This window comes from Taudactylus pleione, unplaced genomic scaffold, assembly GCF_031769625.1.
Source record: "Taudactylus pleione unplaced genomic scaffold, aTauple2 ptg000556l, whole genome shotgun sequence".
Classification (NCBI taxonomy): Eukaryota; Metazoa; Chordata; class Amphibia; order Anura; family Myobatrachidae; genus Taudactylus; species Taudactylus pleione.
In genome coordinates this window covers 20,418,985-20,438,209 of record NW_028284958.1, presented here as the reverse complement: position 1 = coordinate 20,438,209, position 19,225 = coordinate 20,418,985, and the positions used below count along the sequence as shown (strand labels likewise).

General features: G+C 45.2%; 1 protein-coding gene across 3 annotated transcripts in view; it reads left to right on the top strand.

Annotated features, from left to right (window-relative positions):
- The window catches only part of SLC51B (SLC51 subunit beta), a 50,230-nt gene that overhangs the window by 20,240 nt on the left and 10,765 nt on the right, over positions 1–19,225 (top strand). The window lies entirely within an intron of this gene.

Below are 19,225 nucleotides of genomic sequence, written 5' to 3'. Positions count from 1 at the left end.
TCGTTATCTGACCATCGGGAACGCGCATCGTTGATCGTCCATCGTTCAGGCATGTCAGATATGAACGATTTTCCTTCAGATATGAACGACTGAACGATTTTTAAATCGTTATCGTTCATATCTGAAGGAAAAATCTGACCGTGTGTATGCACCATAATACTGCTCTTCTTTTGAAGAATGTTTCCCTTCCACATATGTTGCCCCTCTGTCACCTGGGCACACACTGGCAGCCACACAGATTAGAGTACCAGCCCATTTGACAAGTGCATATATTATAGGAGTACATATATTACTTGAAGTACATATGTAGTAATAGCTGGGGCCCCAGGCTCCTCCTATGTTATCGTGGAACAATACATTTAAACTGATGGCAACTGTACAGAGGTTAATTACAAACCAAGTGAAAAATGCCACCAAAGTTGGTTTTTAAATCACTCAGCTGCTTTAGCAGGAATCACTACACCATGTCCATGAATTGTGTGTAACCTGTTGACCTAGTTTGTAAGACTGCATTTTTAATAGATATCTTTTTGTGTACAAAATATTAAAACTAAAATGTGAGTCTTCACACTGCAACTATAAGTGGCGCTAGTCTTGCTGCTTTGAAAAGTCTAACATTAATAGTACAACCTAATTGCTTTATACAGTAATAAACGCCCACATATAACTAAGAGAAAACTCAACTATAAAAAACACAAACATATAATATATGATAACTTATTACCACTTAATAACTGCTGTTAAATTACTTCAGTGTAATAGCCGATCTATTGTATAAAATCTGTAGCTGAGCAAATTTCCATAAGGTCCATAACTGGGTATAATATGCCAATCTCTAAATTATTCTCATTGATTATAAAGTGCGCTGGATAGGAGTTATAGTTAGACTGTAGAGTAGCCTTTATGTGATGTATTGTTAGCCAGCCAGGCTGTGGATGAAAGGTGCCGCTTGTTGGAAGAAAAAAGTAGTGTTGTAAGTTATCCCCAGCCAGGTGGATGAGAACTCTAGGGCTCAACCCAATTAGGTGTTAAGGGGGCGATTTTTTGTTGCAACGGCATAAAAACACCGGGACCATAATTTGCTCTTTGCAGCCCAATCTCACCGTGGACTCTCACATTTTTGTACGCAGCCCTATGGAGCTACGAACAAAAATATGCAAGTCCAGAGGTACCTTAAGGGCAGCATACAGCCGCACTAACTCGCACCTAATCGGATAGAGCCCCAAAGGTACTATGCCTTCCCTGTACACCTGTATACTGGCCTGCAAATATGATACATTTTTTGGGGGCACATTTGCAATGTGAAAATTGCATTTCCAAACTTACTCAAATCCTCTCGCCAGGAGATAAGAGCCCGTCCTGGCAAAGAGCTGGAGGCAGTGTGATAGCAGGGTCCGGCAGACTTCTGTGTTTTGGGCATCACGCTAGACGAAATGCAGGGGGTCCAGCAGCTCCCTATGTGTCTAATGTCCAGGACTGTAGAGAGCCTAACAGAAGGAGGCATGGCCCCACCTACTTACAAAAATAAAATAGAAACATAGTATTTGCTGCGCCACAAAGCACTCCACAGGGGTGGGCCGTGTGCCTCTCAGCCAGTGGCAGATCCGGGGGAGGGATGTGATTGCTACACTCCCCTGAACAGCCAGAGGAGACTGCTGCTAATCAGCATGTGCTGGGCTGAGGAGACACAAACCGCTGACGTTGGCAGGTAAAGGGGGCGGGGTCAGCAGACCTGGGCCCCTCCAAAAAGCTCAGGTACTTAGTATCTGCTCCATCCCGTCACACTGGGAGTAGTTTGCAGGTAGAGTGCTGTAGTAATTAACTCCCAATCTCAGGGCCTAATTCAGCAAGGATCGCAAAGAAGAGATTGCACGTCCCTGGCCGCTGTGAGAATATGCTAATGAATGCATACGCACGGCAATCGCAACATCAGTACGCAGGCTAGAGAAAACATCGGGAACAATCGAACCCATCCGCACAACTGTGGGAGCCCTAACCAGCCGCAGGATTGTGGCAGCTTCCTTTGTACATCGAGATGTACAGCTGCGTATGCCGTCGCAAAAGCTTAATTATGCACACCCCTGTAACACCATTCTGAAGCACAGGTACGCCTGCGTTCACCCACCACCCCCCATCACCAACAACAAACGTCACTTCCTGTCAATCAACATCGGAGGTCTCTCCGTGTTAATTGCGTATGCCGTGCGATCCCTTACTTGATCTCAATAACTGGCTCGCACACACGCATTGAGACGCACACTCATGCGCAGAGATGCAACATCGGCCAACTGCGAGCGAATTCTTCCTTGCGATCCTTGCTGAATCAGGCCCTCAGTTAGGATCGGAGAGCTCCGGTAAGGGTAAAATAGCAGATGATGACCTTGATGCGTTTCTCTATCACAAGGATTTCACATACTGATTTTTATTATGTAGGAAATACAGATGCGAACTCGGGGCCTGATTAAGCAAGGATCGCAATTGCAAAGTTACACGTGGGCAGCTTTGCAATTGCGATCCTTGCTATTATGCAAATGCAGCAGAAGGTGTATGACACCCCCTGCTGCATTTGTGATCCCAGCACTGCGACGGAGTTCCGCAGGCTGGGATCACCATCGCGACCATCGGTAGTCGACGGTCACAATGGTGGACGGCGCCGGGCCTCCGGCCAGCTGACTTCTTGGCTTACTCAGACTGGCCGGCTTGCGTTGATCAAAGCAGATCCTGGGCTGGCCACTCTCGGAAAACGGGGAGGACACGCCCCCTTTCCTGGAACGGTGGCCGCCCCTGCACCGCCCATTAAATGCCTCCGCCTGTCAGTCAGGCAGAGGCATTCAAGGGTCTGCGTGCAATTACGCAGGACCCATTCTGCACACTCGCGTGCACTGCTGAATCGGGCCCTCTATCTTTTGTAGATATATAATGTCACTATATATTGTAGGTAACATTTTTTTATTATTATTAAAGTCTTGTTTTGTAAAACCACCTCTTCAATTTATCCCTCTCCACTAGCATCTTTCCCTCATCCTTCAAACTCACTTTTGTCTCATTCTAAAAAAACAACAACCTTGACACCTCCTCACTCTTGCTTTTAAATGCTCGAGCGGCTTGTCTACAACTGTCTTATCTGCTACATCTCCGATAACTCTATACTCGATCCTCTCCAATCTGGCTTCCTTCCTCTCCACTCTACTGAAACTGCCCTGGCTAAAGTCACCAATGATCTTCTTTTGGCTGAATCCAGGGACCTCCTCATCTTCCTGGACCTCTCTGCAACCATTGACACCATGGATCACACTCTCCTACTATGCACCTTTCAGACCCTAGGCCTCTTTGACACTGTCCTTTCCTGGTTTACCTCCTACTCACTGACTGCTCCTTCTTTGTCTCTGCCACTGGTTCCACCCCCCTATCCTTCACGTGGGCATCCCCTAGGGTTCTGTCTTTGGCCCTCTACTCTTTTCACTGTACACCTCTCTTGGTGGACTCATCGGTTACTTTGGTTTCCAATATCACCTCTATGCTGATGACACTCAACTCTACTTCTCCTCTCCTGATCTCTCTCCTTCCCTCCTCTGTCGGTGTCTAGTTGCCTTTCTGCCCTCTCCTTCTGGATTTACTAGCACTTTCTCAAACTCAATATGGCCAAAACTGAACTAATTGTCTTCTTTCCATATACAACCTCCTCCCCTCCTGACCTCTCTATCACTGTCAACAATACCCATGTTCCCCAAATCTGCTGCCTGGGAGTAATTCTTGACTACTCCCTCTCCTTTGCTCCCCACATACAATCTCTTGCCCTATCCTGTCAGCTACAGCGCCGCAACATGATTCACCTCAGAGCCTTCCTCTCCCAGGATTCCACTAAAACCATTGTCAACTCACTGATCATCTCTCACATCAACTACTGCAACCTTGCCCTCCCTGGACTCCCCTGCTCCCCTCTCGCTGCTCTCCAATCTGTACTCAACGATGCAGCAAGACTTATCTTTCTCTCCTGATGCTCCACATCTGCCTCCCCTCTCTGCCAATCTCTTCACTGTGTCCCCTTCTCCTACAGAGTAATTTTCAAGCTCCTAACCATTACACACAAGGCCCTCTCCAACTCCACAGCTCCCTACATCTCCAACCTCATCTCCTTAACCACTCCCTCCCACCCTGTAAACTCTATGAGCAGCGCCCCCCCCTCCATCCTGTTCTCTTTCCCTACTTCTATTGTGCACCAGCTACACTACACCTCCTCCTTGGACTCCTACAACCTAGACCCGTTTCATGCACCAATGCTAATGTTTACCATGCATCAGTGGCTGTGTTGAGATTTGTAGTGCTGATTGTTACTTGTCCACTGTTTTGTACTGTTTTACCTTGTACTGACTTATAGTTTTGTCCTCTGTATGGCGCTGCGTACCACGTGTGGCACCCTATAAATAAAGTATAATTATAATAAAAATGTATTTATGTTTGTGCCAAGAGAGGTACTGGAAACTAATTGGTCAATTAAGCAGAGCGGGGTCTCCAGATTTCCCCACGCTGACTCAGCGATAAACTAATCTTATATTGTGGTGATAAATAAATTTTTTATCACAGTGATAAAATATTTTACTTATTGCACTTATTCATACTGTTCCCCACCCTGCTGCAATAAGCTACAAATCACGCCATTGGGCAGTGGGGGTTGGGGATGTGAATCATGTCACCACGTTCCCTCACTTGCCATTAGGACCTCCACTCAAAAAGGAAAGTATGCTCTATCACTAACATAACTGTTAGCTTTATAAGTGGGTTCCTTTATCTTTATTACATATTGCAATTTTGTGTATTTTTAATTGCTTATTACATGACTGTGTGTTTCTGGAAATACGCCTCTCGCTGAAATATTACATGGAGGTGCAAAAAAAGTTTCCATTGAAAATGCTCCCTCTCCACCTCTTTATCTTATTACAGTAATCTTGTTGCACAAAGAGAAGTCTTATTTCTGCACTACTAACACATCCACGCCACCCATCTCCTCACCACTAACACCAGCCACCTCGGTGGAAATGGAGATGCACTGCGCAATTTACACTTGGGCAATCGCCAAGTGACCTCCAGTGAGAGGTGTTTCTGTCACTGAAGAAGCTGTTTACCACTTTGGTAATACTACCTAACCTCCCCTCCCTAGTGCCTAAACCGAACCCTCCCTCCCTGCACCCTAAACTTAACCTTCTCCCCCACCCCCGGCCTAAACCTAACCCTCCTCCTAGTGCCTAACCCTCCCCCTAACCCCAGTACTTACCTTTGTGATCCGGGTGGTCAGGGTGCTGGTGCCGGTATTCTGATAAGTGTCGGGATTCCGGCGTCAGCATTCTGACCGCATCCCCTAATGAATATATCTAGCTGTTTCTATAAATCACCAGCCTCATACCAGCATGCAAGCTATAGAAGAGAGTATAGAGTATAGGTGGCTATAGAAGAGAGTATAGAGTATAGGTGGCTATAGAAGAGAGCATAGAGTATAGGTGGCTATAGAAGAGAGCATAGAGTATAGGTGGCTATAGAAGAGAGTATAGAGTATAGGTGGCTATAGAAGAGAGTATAGAGTATAGGTGGCTATAGAAGAGAGCATAGAGTATAGGTGGCTATAGAAGAGAGCATAGAGTATAGGTGGCTATAGAAGAGAGCATAGAGTATAGGTGGCTATAGAAGAGAGCATACAGTATAGGTGGCTATAGAAGAGGGTATAGAGTATAGGTGGCTATAGAAGAGAGTATAGAGTATAGGTGGCTATAGAAGAGAGTATAGAGCTGTCCGTGACACACAAGTAATTGGAAACATTTGTTTAGTTTTGTGTCTCCTGGTCGGTGTCTGTTGAATGTGCACTTGTGTGTATGTGACAGGTATCGCTATAAGACTAGATAACAGCTTTGTTACACGCACATTGCAGCTTCCTGCATCATAAATGGCCTCATGCCCGTTCAATATTAGCATCCATAGGATTCTATTAATTTCTGTACTATTGACAAGTTAGATTTAGTTGGTTTTGGGATTACAGTGATAAATTCACTCACAATCTAGATCCAAATGAATAATAATTTAAAAGGTATTACAGTGAAAACTTTGTTTGGTCAGCAAGAACCTAAAGACCCCTTTTGCATGTACCTCTAACCCACTAACTTTTGGAAGGTTAAGGCCGACTCGGTACTGCTCACAAAGCTGTTCATGTGGGAGTTTCCTGGTTGAAAGTCCCATTGTCCATTCACCTCAGCCTGTGTATACTGGGATAAAGCAGCAGAAAGAGAAATACAGAGAGAAGCCATGGGTCATACAGAATGCCCTGAGGGACAAACACCCTGCAGCAGGATCAGTGAGTAACCGCGCAGAGGCACAGATGCTATTGATGACAGATGATATAAGGGGAGGGTGGATAGAAAGAAGTGTATCTGTCAGGCAATCTGACATACAGTATCCGTTCACAAGTTTGTGAACACTTAGCTTTGTGAGTAGGATTTCTGTGCTTAAATAAGCAACTTGCATGTCACAACTATATCTATCAAGCTTGGGATAAATCACACTTGGGATAGGCATAAGAATATCCTTAAGGGAGACATAAGGAGCAAATAGGGTTGAAGTTGCCAAAAGGATACATGAAAAGGGACAGACTAGATGGGCCAAGTGGTTCTTATCTGACGTCAAATTCTATGTTTCTATGTAGTTTAGTAGTTCAAGCCTAATAGGTCTTAGAGGCATAGTATGAACTGGTCTGAAAATGTTAGATCTTGTAAAGGTGTGCTACATGCTATGTCTTATAGGGAATATTCACCTACAGAAGACTTTAATTATTTGTGCAAGCTCTTCTGCAGCTTTTACTGTAAAATTAGGATCTATGCACTAACAATGTATGTTCTAACATATAGATGTGTCCACATACACCTTACTTCCTTGCGCGTTAAACAGTCCGTTTAGTCACGCCAAGCGTCTTTTCGTGTGACTTTTACCTTTTAAATGTGTCTTATTCACAAAGCAATGCACAAGCAGCTCCTGCTGGTTAAAATGATATGCCGCATGCCTATATTCTGTGTGCAACTGCGGCTGTATCTGAATGCGAAATGCTACGTTACAGTGTCGCAGAAACTGACAGTGTAACATAGCATTTTGCATGCAGATACACCCGCAGCTGCACACAGAATATAGGCATGCGGCATATCATTTTAATCAGCAGAAGCTGCTAGTGCATCTGATTCACATCAATGTGCGAATAAGACGCATTTGAAGGTAAAAGTCGTACAAAAAGACGTTCTGCGCTGCAGAGTCACACAAAGCTCACATGTTGGGGTATATTTACTAAAGTGCGGGTTTTTAGAAGTGGAGTTGTTGCCCCTAGCAACCTGTCAGATGCTACTTCTCATTTATATAGCACCTACTAGAAGATGATAGCTTGAATCTGATTGGTTGCTATGGGCAACAACTTCACTTCTAAAAACCTGCACTTTAGTAAATATACCCCGTTATGTTTAACACGACTTGTAGTGTATGGATGTATGTGGACACATCTGTATATAGAACCCTGGTACTCCATTTTTGGTTTAGAATGGTGCTACAGTATATGTGTAATTTGAGAAATAAAAATAAGAGTGTGTGTGTGTGACACAAATCAATAGACCGGCAGTCACAGTACCAACAATTGAAATGCTACGGTATCTTTCAAAATATATTGTATAGACCATCTCGGTTGCATACTTGCCTACTCTCCCGAAACCTGCGAGAGGCTTCCGAATTTTCAGGTAACCCCCTGGAAGGGTAGGCACTTCTCCCACATCCCGCCCACTTCCTAGTGAAGTGGGCAGAATGGTTTGAATTTTCCCGGCGATCGTCAGTCTGCGAGTAGTAAGTAGGTAATTATCGTCTTACAAGCGGCACTCATACATACAGGGCATCTCAGCTGAAAAGGAGAGCAGAGGTGACGGGGTATTGCAGGACAGGCAGAAAGGAGGAAAGCAGAGTGACAGGTCACCTCCCCTACCCATATATCACGCCATTCATCTCCCCATCCCATACCAAATCATTTGCAGTCATGCATACAAAGATGGCTAAAAAGCACTTTCAGATTTCAGAAAGATAAGGAGATGACTTTATCAACAGTTGTAGTAAGCCATGTACTAACCGTTATATCAATGTTTTCTAAATGGGGACAGTCCCTTTAAATTGAATGTGAAGGGAGATTGTGAAAGCAACACCTATGAGCGTTGCGGTAATGTGGACGTGTAGTGCTACGTCTGAGAGGTGTCATAACAATGATTAGTAACAGTTAGTAAGATTTACATGTCGATGATAACACACTGATACTTTTCAGAAAATGCATGTAGCCATAGGGATCATTGGCCCTGATTCAGACCCACTCGCAAGCGACTGTCCGCTCGCAAGTGGGTCGATGTTGTGCACTGCGCATGCGCACGACGGCGGGAGCTCCGTCGTGCGCATGCGCCAGACGCGACGAGCGAAGGACTTTCCTTCGCTCGTTGTGTCTGATCAAAGGGGGCGTGCTGTCGATGTTGTTTGACAGCATGCCCCCTTTGGTGGGCGTGCCTCCCTGACGGGGGCGTTCCCAAGGGAACGCCTACCGTTAGAAGCCGGCCCACTGACATCACTAGTGATATCAGTGGGAGTGATTTTGGCTCTGATAGAGCCAAAATCACTCCGGGCCTTGCGGTTGAAAAACTCAACCGCAGGCTCGCAGTGGCGATGGTCGCGATGGTCAAGACCATCGCGGCCATCAAACTGCACGCTCGTATAGGCTGTGGGTGGTGACCCACAGCTATACGAGCGTCCAGGAGGACGCTCCATAATTATGGAGGGCGGCCCTCATTCAGAGCGTGCGCTCTGCTCAGAGCGTACGGCTCTGAATGAGGGCCATTGTGCCTTATACCCAATGGAGGGAAATGATACTAATTATTCATTGGAATGTATATATCTCTGGGGTTGGGGATTATATATAAAAGCTTCATAATGGGGGTAAAATGCAATCAGGGAGATTGATAGACTCTTCAGGGAGTCAGGGAGATTGCTCCTATTTCAGGGAGTCTCCATGAAAATGCCTGGCAAGTATGCTCTAATGTGGCATACCTAAAGGCCCCCATATATCAGCAATTGATTGCAGCAATTTGCAATCGATTGTGTATAAAAATCTTTCCCTTTTTCAATCGATTGTGTCAATTCTGCAATCGATTGAAAAAGGGAAAGATTTTTATACACAATCAATTGCACAATTGCTGCAATCAATTGCTGATGTATGGGGGCCTTAAGGTTGTATAACTAGATACCAGCATCTCACCTTGACACATATAACTTTTATGGAGTTTTATAATTATTGACTTCATTTTGTGGGGGGGACTAATAATAAGAGAAGTGAATTCCTTGGACATGTTAGACCTGTCCTGTGGAGCAGAGACAAATTAAGGGGACTATTTCTTAATGTAGTAAATCTGCCAAACCTCAGAAACTTTACATTTTTGGAGCCTCTATTTTTGTTTGTATGAGTGGTCTCATGCTTTAGCTTTTCAGAGTTGGTATCCACCAGTACCTAAAGCTGGGTACACACCTGAAAGATATATCTGCAGATGATGGTTGTTCATACACACTGGACAACGTCACTGCCATCTAAAGATATATCTGGTGTGAAGACAGTGGCCAATTAATCTTTTACTCTGTACACACTGGCAGATCGTCTTTGTGCAATGTGCCAACTCTTCCTGCAATTTACATAGTGGGCGGGCCTATTGAAGAGCACACAGGGAAAGGTAATAGGCCCTCTATTCTCCTGTTATCCTCTGCTGCTGTATCAGCATCTGTATCATAGGGGCCGATTCATTACGGATCGCAGCTGCGATCACGCATACGGGCAATTGTTGCGTCGCATCACATTGCGCGAAAGCTCCAATGCGGTCACACTGTGATCGCAGTGACCATGCAGACACATTGCAGAGTGATTGACAGGAAATGACCGTTTGGGGGTGTTGACGGCTGGGTGGTCGGCGAAATGCAAGCGTGTCAGTGCGTTTGTACGTCGTTACAAGGGAAATATAGCAGCAGCCATTATTATTACAAATTAAAACACTGTTTGCAGGTCTTGCGTGGGAGAGCTGTCCTATCACATGCACTATGAAGTTTGGGCGTAATGCAGTACTTGGTAGAAAGCTAGAGTCTTGTAATGTCCACCAAGCCATGCCCTCATCCTGGCACCCAGGGAATGTAACCCGCTCACCACGCCCTTGTTATGCCACTGGTAGAATATGCTGGGTAAACACTAGGTAGACGAATCGGCCAACCCGCCGGCCCGCAAACTTGACGATTGGTAAGTGTATACTCTCTTACCAATTGCCCGCCCCATTGTGCCAGGCTAGACAGCTCAACTGGGCGGGCATTTAAATTTGCCTGCACAGGTGTGCTGTCAGTCACCACCAGGTCCCTGCAGCATATGTGTATAAGTGATCGGCGGTTCACCCGTACACACCAGCAGATGTCCAATATATCGCCCATCTGCTGTGATGCACAGCAGATCGGATATGTCTGTGAACAATATTGTTCACAGATGCACCTGCTGTACACACACGGCGATGCACTATAGATATAACTCCCGTTCAATGGAACAGGCGATATATCTATCAGTGTGTACGCAGCTTAAGAGAATAAAAGGAAACTATTAACGAAAGAAAAATATACAATTTAAATAAAAAATTTGTGTGCAGTGGGCATGTGAGCAGTATGTATAACTGCAGTATGTATAGGTACAATGGGCATGTGTAGTATGTATGTGGGCAGTGGGCATGTGTGCATTATGTATGTGTACAATGGGCATCTGTGCAGTATGTATATGTACAGTATGTATGTGGGCAGTGGGCATGTGTACAATGGGCATGTGTGCAGTATGTATGTGTAGATCCTGTACACTCTCTGGCAGTGAGGGGGTTAATACTTTAACAGAGAGCACTCACTGCTGTCAGGGTGTCACAGGGGAAGATATAGGGGAGCAGGGGGAAGTGTAGGAGCCAGTGGCAGCAAAAGTAGTGGTATGGAGGGGGGAAGCAATTAAAAGACCCCAGCAGTAAAGATGAGCTCCAGGGATCAGCTAGGTTAGGGGTGGTCTGTGGGCAATTAGCGCCCCCCCAGCTGTTGTACTAGCTAGCTGCAAAGTGTGCAGTATGAGGGGCTGTCCTGTGCCTCACTGAATTCGGCAGGGGACGAACACAATGGGGGGCAGCTGCGCATGCACAATGCGTGATTATGGCAGAGACCTTCCGGCGAGGAGCTGGGGACAGGCACCGGCGGAGGGACAGGCACAGTTGGACGAACGGCACACTGTCAGAGCAGCCAGCCGCACAAGCACACGATGCGGCTGGCTTTTAGGGGCTGTCCTCCAGTGACAGCCTGACAGTCGCGGGCGGAGGCAGGTAGCTTCCCTGCAAAGCACTGAAGCCACGTCTCCCCATGTCACCATTCCGCTGGCCGGGGGTCACGCGTAACAAACCCTCCCACATTGTCCGGTCCCCCCCCCCACCTGGCTGTGCAACCGCAAACTCACCTGTCAGAGGCACCGGTCCCAAGCTGACGCCGGCTGCAGCTCCCATGACGATGACTCAGGAGTTGCTTTGCATAACCCGGCCCATCGTGGTAATGCACCGAATGGTCAACCAATAGTGTGGTCGGCGAGTTGGCCATACACACAGCACGATGTCCAATATGTCTGCAGACATATTGGGCATCGGTTGTGCAGCACAGACGACGCGATATGTCTGTGAACGACGTCGACTGTACACACTGCCCGACCGACACAAGATATATTGGCCGATAAATTGATCGGCCAATATAACTGAGCCTGCACCATGCAGTAAAGGATAGTCTCATATGAAGCAACTGTCTTGGCAAGAATGTAGCACCAAAAATGCTTTGCTTATAGCTGCAATATGTGGCAATAAGCAATGATACATTTCGGGGCTTAATAGCAAAAATTCATAGTAGACCTAATAACCCCTGGGAGTCTAAAGGTGCCCACACGCTGGACGATTTTAGGCTCGATTTGCAAGAAAACCACACATCGGAACGATACATCGTTTGAAAACATGCAAATCGTGCAGCTTCCAGGAATGATAATGATCCGATGCGTTGCCCCGCGGGTCGTTTGTCGTGTCTTCATATCTTACCCACTGCAGGTAAGATCTGGCATTCTCTTTTACGATGCACTGGAAATCATTAAGGACGCACGGTAGGTCGTTAGTCACATTGCACAGTTTAGCAAGAAATCATCTGTCCAGGCGTGTCGGTGAGTTGCCCGGCGAGTTCAAGGGAAATCATTGACGACATCGCATCCTTTGCGAGTCGTCCAGTCTGTGGGCACCTATAGACGAAAAGCTAGTTCGGATCCCCTTCCCAGCCCCGTTTAGGGTAATCTGGGTCAGTGCAAACTGGGCTCTAGGCAGGAGTCGAGGTTGCTGGTGGATGATTCAGCTAAACTGAGAAGAAAGTACAATGAATAGGCAGAATCTGCACAGCAGCACCAGCCTGCTCTGTATAAGCTGTGACCTTTAGATCTGCAGAGACATTCAGTACTAAGAGGGATGAGTAGGCAGATAAAACTACTGTGCTCTGCTGGTCACTCACCTACAGTGTTCAAATAGCTATGGCGCAGACATGTAGCTGTTACTGCATAGGATATAGGAGAACAATAAGTAAGTGAATAAGATTGCCATCTTGTAAATAATTATGTCCTCATCTCTCCTGCTCTCAGCCATCCACAAATAGAAGTGAGATGGGTATATGGCTGGGGTCATAAACAATGTAATGTAAATGAAAACAGGAGACATTCAAGACATTCCAGATCCTGTCACTCATGACCCATGTGGCTTACTGTCAGGTGCCACATTATTATCCCATATGTAATATATGTATGCTGCCTCTGGACTGATTCCAGAGTGTAAATCAATCCACAGACACCAGAGCTTCTATCTATAATTCTGTCCTTAAAATATATGGAAACTGCTCTTTCCACATGATTAAGGGCAGAATTAAGTTTTGCTAGTATGTAATAAGACTGAAAGCTGGAGATATCTGTCCACAAGCCCTGCAGCCATCCCCATAGTTTTCTATGGGGGTGGTATTTAACGAGTTCTCAGAAGGGTAGCTTGTTGGACCTTGTATGCGAGGGCTAATGCCATCTTCAGATGCCGATAGCCCATTACCTTCAATGGGGCAGCCGTGTCGGAGAGGGATCTTGCGATACCTCTCTGGTGCACTGGAGGGGATCCCAATGCATATCACATCTTCGCATTGCACATACAGTCAGGTCCATAAATATTGGGACATTGACAGTATTTTCATATTTTGTCCTCTATTCACCACCACAATGGCTTTGAAATGAAACAAACAAGATGTGATTTAACTGCAGACTTTCAGATTTAATTTGAGGGTAATTACATCCAAATCAGGTGAACGGTGTAGGAATTACAATGGTTTCGATATGTGCCTCCCACTTTTTAAGGGGCCAAAAGTAATGGGACAAACTTAACAATCCTAAATCTAACTTTCACTTTTTAATACTTTGTTGCAAATCTTTTGCAGGCAATTACAGCCTGAAGTCTGGAACGCATAGACATCACCAGACGCTGGGTTTCATCCCTGGTGATGCTCTGCCAGGCCTCTACTGCAAACGTCTTCAGTTCCTGCTTGTTCTTGGGGCATTTTCCCTTCAGTTTTGTCTTCATCAAGTGAAATGCATGCTAAATCGGATTCAGGTCAGGGGATTGACTTGGCCATTGCATAACATTCCACTTTTTAGTCTTAAAAAACTCTTTGGTTGCTTTTGCAGTATGCTTCGGGTCATTGTCCATCTGCACTGTGAAGCGCTGTCCAATGAGTTCTGAAGCATTTGACTGAATATGAGCATATAATATTGCCCGAAACACTTCAGAATTCATTCTGCTGCTTTTGTCAGCAGTCACATCATCAATAAATACAAGGGAACCAGTTCCATTGGCAGCCATACATGCCCACGCCATGACACTACCACCACCATGCTTCACTGATGAGGTGGTATGTTTTGGATCATGAGCAGTTCCTTCTCTTCCCATCACTCTGGTACAAGTTGATCTTTGTCTCATCTGTCAATAGGATGTTGTTCCAGAACTGTAATGGCTTTTTTAGATGTTGTTTGGCAAACTCTAATCTGGTCTTCCTGTTTTTGTGGCTCACCAATGGTTTGCATCTTGTGGTGAACCCTCTATATTGACTCTTGTGAAGTCTTCTCTTGATTGTTGACTTTGACACATATACATCTACCTCCTGGAGAGTGTTCTTGATTTGGCCAACTGTTGTGAAGGGGTTTTTCTTCACCAGGGAAATAATTCTTCTGTCATCCACCACAGTTGTTTTTTGTGGTCTTCCAGGTCTTTTGGTGTTGCTGAGCTCTCCGGTGCGTTCTTTCTTTTTAAGAATGTACCAAACAGTTGATTTGGATACACCTAATGTTTTTGCTATCTCTCTGATGGGTTTGTTTTGATTTTTCAGCCTAATGATGGCTTGCTTCACTGATAGTGACAGCTCTTTGGATCTCATATTGAGAGTTGACAGCAACTGATTCCAAATGCAAATGTCACACCTAGAATCAACTCCAGACCTTTTACCTGCTTAATTGATAATGAAATAACGAGGGAATAGCCCACACCTGTCCATGAAAAAGCTTTTAAGTTGATAGTCCCATTACTTTTGGCCCCTTAAAAAGTGGGAGGCACATATTGAAACTGTTGTAATTCCTACACCATTCACCCGATTTGGATGTAATTACCCTCAAATTAAATCTGAAAGTCTGCAGTTAAAGCACATCTTGTTTGTTTCATTTCAAAGCCATTGTGGTGGTGAATAGAGGCCAAAATCTGAAAATTCTGTCAATGTCCCAATAGTTATGGACCTGACTGTTCACAGCTAGATAGCTGCAGCTGAGCCCAAACCCAGAAATGCAGGCAGAAATAGGCAAGGGTTTTCCTACCATAATAGGCTTATATGCACAGCCACACATTGCACATTGTTCCGCTAAATGTAATTTATTATTTTTTGTTCTGTGAATAATCTTTTTGTACTTTGGCAAAATACCTTAGGTGTCAGAATTGTAGGAACCCTTGTCTCATTATGTAAGCACATTTATCTTTCTTTTGTATCCTTACCAGCATATACGTACAATTACCATTTTAAATACCATCAGAATATCAAAGAAAGGAGAATTGGCACCTAAGGGTCCATTTATCAATAATGGCAGGATGCGATGATAGCGCCGGCATGTATCACTACGCACATGCAGGGACAGGGGCTGTGAAAGGAGTCCGTCCCTGCAATGTGCTCAGAGTGAAGAGACCACATCAGCAGTCTTTTCACTCCTGTGCCAGGATTCCGGCGCATGCACAGTCTAAAGACCAGGCATGCACGGCGGCCATTGACTACAGCAGCACACCGCCATCATCAGATGGCGTAAGCTACGAGGAGCTTTGTAAATCTGACAAACGCATCACATCTTCAATATGGGGGCTGTTATCGGAAATGGAGTGACAGCAGCAGATATCTCCATCCATAATACTACATCTGGGGATAATAAATATTTGCGGGTGTTTTCGGGGAATATGCAGCAATAACTTAAAGACAAATAGGCCCCCTGGCCAAAGAACTGCAACCTGAAAGCTAGCTTCTGTTCCACGCATGGGCTCTAACTCTGGGCATGCTCCGGCGTAGTACAGAGCTTTAAATAAATAAACCTTTGTGCTCTGGATATTTTTTTTCCATTTGGCAGCTGAGTATCTTTTAGCTGCTACAACAATAAGTTAATAAGTATTTCTATAATAAATATGTCCCACAGTCTATGGATCTTTGCTACGATGGAGTATCAGAGTGGGGATCAGCACAGCAAAAGTGGCCTGTGGGTGGCAAATAACGTGAATTCAGACCAGCTGCACTGATTCCCAGTTCATGTGTTACTGATCTAGACTTGATTAAAAGTTTATACAAAACCAGGTCATTGGTAGCAGCAGGTCATAGCACTATGGTACGGAGAACATATGGTTTATCCTTTGAAATATATAGTATGAAGCATTAAAAAAGTGATCATTTCATGAAGTCTCACACGTACCCCTCAGTTCCACAAGGCTTATACATGTAACGTTTACACTGAAGTGTGGGCTTCTGAATATCCATTTGCATACTTGGCTAATCTCCCAGAATATCCCGAGTGTGTAGACCAGCAACCCAGATCCGCCAACTCTCCCGCAGAAGTGGGTGGTCCGTGGACTCAATGATGCAATTTGCGGTGAATCAGGTCATTGCACCTCTGCCCCCCAATCCAATATGGACAGAGGAAATGTACAGTCAGCAAGGGGCCGCCATTATACTATTCATGACATCATGCCCCCTGCACATACTACCTAGGCTTCCTCCTCTGGCATCTCCCAGGGGCTAGGATAAAAAGTCAGCATATATGGTCTGTTATTATCATCATAGTGCAATAGGGAAAGGAACACATGTTAAATATCAGTTGGTATTACAGATATATATGATGGAATGAAATGTTTAGTGCACTTAGGGCTCTATTTATTAACATTATTTTTACTAAAATAAAGTGAAAAAGGGTGTTTTCACACCCTTTTCACATTATTTTAGTATCACCTATAGTTATAACAGGGCAATTGGAGTAGAATTCGTAAAACTCTATTCCAACCCCCAGTATCACTTATTTTTAGTAAGCAGATCGCAAGTCCCATAATTGTAATGGGAAATGTGATCCAACCAGAGTTACTAAAAAAATAAATTGTAAAAAAATACCGGGGAAAGCCCTGTGATAATAACGCCACCTGGAGGTGGCGTTATCCAGGGTCTCCCCGGTTACTGGACTCCTACTCTGCTCTAAAAGGCAGAGCCCGGAGCCGGCCCCAGTGATCAACTGTGTGGTCTAAACAGACCGCAAGCTGATGCACTGCAACAAAAAAATAGTAAAAAAAAATTCACTTACCTGACTCCAGGGACCAGTGGTCGGGGCTCTGGTGATGACTCCCCTCCGGTCAGCTGGTCTCCCATGCTGCACTGCGGCCCGGTCATCAGGTGATCGGGTCCCAGTGCAGTATGGGATATCAGCTGACCGGAGGCATGGAAGACATCACCGGAGCACCGATGACTGCAGGTAAGTGCTATTAAGAAAGGGGGGGGTCGCGGGGGGGGGGGCTTAGCGCTGGGGGTGGGTAGCAGCGGCGGCCGGTCGTACACAAATAAGAATTTTATTGTTCATGAACACCTTTATTATGATAGGATGGGGATTCACAAAATGTTACATACAGTATACATAAACCCAGCATCTGAAATAGCAGAGCAGCATGCTATAACAAGCATACATGTAGGTGCAAAACCACTGCAAAGTTGATAAAACATTCTTTGCAATGACTGAAGTTTTGTTTCTGCGCTGCCATCTGCAATTCATACTTGCCAACTCTCCCTGATTGTCAGGGAGACTCTCTGGAATAGTAGCAATCTCCTTGAAGAGTCTAGCAATCTCCCTGATTACACCTTACCCACATTATGGCCCGTATTCAATTAGTCGGAAACTTTTCACCTGTTGTACTTTCTGCCGCATTTGCCTGTTGGGACGTGAATTCTCAGCATGGACGTCCCCGCCGTATTCAATTACAGAACAGGTGAAACCGCAAATAGGCAAATGCATAACAGGCAGAAAGTACTGAATAGATTGGGGGAATCAGTCTATACCCCAAAATAAGATGCAATGACACTGGAAATCATTACAGATGTGTACTATTAGCCCTAAGAAAAGTACTTTGTGTCCTTAATTTGTGTTAAAACTTTCTAGAAGCATATTTCTAAAAGTGGTGAAGAATGATAGAAAACAGTATTTTGGGGGGAAAATAAATAGTCCTGTCAAATTTGGGGTACTTGAAAATGGGTGCTAGCATATTTTTGTGTCTCTAAAGTGCACTTTTAAAAAATTTGAAAAGTCCACCTGCAGCTTATACCTGCAATCCTAAAAACACCTGCCCCATCCATGTAGCCCCTCAAGAAACGTATTTCACTACTTTTTATCCTTATCCCCCCACTTTTTTCATTTTTGCCCAACAAAATTACATTTTTTGGGGGGGTATTCTGAGGTATTTTTCTTTTTTTGGCTGATTTGTCCTTTGGGGGGAGGGGGGTGTCCAAAGGGTTCTGAGTCGGTTCAGAGATTTTTAACTTTTTTCCGTCTGCCATTCATTGGAGAAACTTTTCCGCATTTTCCAGTGCATTGAGTTTCTGCTTAGGCAAAATCAAGTAGATCATACTAACTGCTTTGGGGCTCGTTTACATTTGGATGTAAGTATATTTTATAACATGCCCCTCAGATGTAGCAGTACACACCCACGTTACCGCCATGCTCATAGGTGTTGCTTTCACAATCTCCCTGAAATGCTTTATCAAAAGTAGGCAAGTATGCTGCAATTGTGTACTGTTAAATTACACAAGTTTTATACGTAGCCAGCAGGGTGCAGTAATATGTAACTTATGTGCATTGCACACAGTGATTTTTCTATCTCTAGCATTGCAGTGATGAGTGTATATGTACAGTCAGTGGCTACTTTATTAGATGCTTCTGTACACCTGCTTGTGAATGCAAATGTCAAATAAGCCAATCTTTTGGCAGCAATGCAATGCATAAAAGCATACAGGCATAGTCAAGAAGTTCTGTAGTTCAGACCAGAATGAAAAAGAAATATGATCTAAGTTACTTTGACCATGGAATGATTCATGGCCTGCTCTAGGTGGAGTAGCATCCTGTTCGAGAACTTTTTGGGTGTGAGGGCCGAGGGAGAAGGCACAGTTGGGCAGTTGTGAAGCGCTATGGGGATAGAGGGAGATGGCAAAGGTGGGCAGCTGAGAAGGGCTGTGAGGACTGAGGGAGAAGGCACAGGCGGGCAGCTGAGAAGGCTGTGAGGACCAAGGGAGAAGGTACAGGCGGGCAGCTGAGAAGGGCTGTGGGTACTGAGGGAGAAGGTACAGGCGAGCAGCTGAGAAGGGCTGTGAGGGCCGAGGGAAAAGGCATAGATGGGCAGTGGAGAAGGGCTGTGAGGACCGAGGGAGAAGGCACATGTGGGCAGCTGAGAAGGGCTGTCAGGACCGAGGGACAAAGCTCAGGTGGGCAGCTGGGAAGGGCTGTGGGGACAAAGGGAGAAGGCACAGGTGGGCA